A 964-nucleotide genomic window follows, 5' to 3' on the forward strand; every position below is an offset into this window, starting at 1 on the left:
AGATGTACAAAAAAATTTTACAAAATATTTTTTTTCTTTTTCTTTAATCTAATATGAAAGATATAAATGACTCCTAACTCCTAAATTATTGTAGCTATCAATTTTATATGAATAGAAATATTTTTTGGTTTTATGCCGAAACTATAATATAATATGAGAAAATGAGGTTGCTTAAGATCATTGTTTTATGTATAAGAAATTGGATAAGTTTTCGGTTATATGAAAGATATAAATATTTTTTGACTCCTAAATTATTGTAGCTATCAATTTTATATGAATAGAAATATTTTTTGGTTTTATGCCGAAACTATAATATAATATGAGAAAATGAGGTTGCTTAAGATCATTGTTTTATGTATAAGAAATTGGATAAAAAAACAGTTTTCGGTTTCATTTAATTTCGACATCAGCTCTTATCTTTCACCTTTTGAAAATTAATTCATTTTCTTTAATTTGTTCTAAATATATTTTATTTAAGTAAATGCTAATGATAGTTTATTCCAATGTTACATTTATTTTTATTTTTATATAAAATTAATAATAATTAAAAATTATTAATTAATACCTTAATTAAATTTATTAAATTATCTAATAATTATCTATTAATTTTATATAAAATAAAATTATGAGACTTTCTACCAAAACAGACAATCAATTAAATGAATTAACGTTTATTTCACGTAATTCATATAATAGGCTAAGCTAACTCAATAAGTCATCCATTAAGCACAAACAATAATACCGTGTGATGAAAAAATTTCCACAATTTCTAAGACATGGCCAGAGTATTGTCAAATGTCAAGTCAATAATCACCTTATTTTCTTTCACTAACAATTAGTCAGTGAGCATATTTTCACGTTTGAAACTTTGAATTGATCATTAGGGACTTTGAAATAATTAACATATGCAACGTCAAAAATTGTTCTATAGTCATAAGATCAGTGCCAAGTTGAGTTACGATAT

The sequence above is a fragment of the Arachis ipaensis genome, chromosome B09 (assembly GCF_000816755.2).
Source record: "Arachis ipaensis cultivar K30076 chromosome B09, Araip1.1, whole genome shotgun sequence".
NCBI classification, from domain to species: Eukaryota; Viridiplantae; Streptophyta; class Magnoliopsida; order Fabales; family Fabaceae; genus Arachis; species Arachis ipaensis.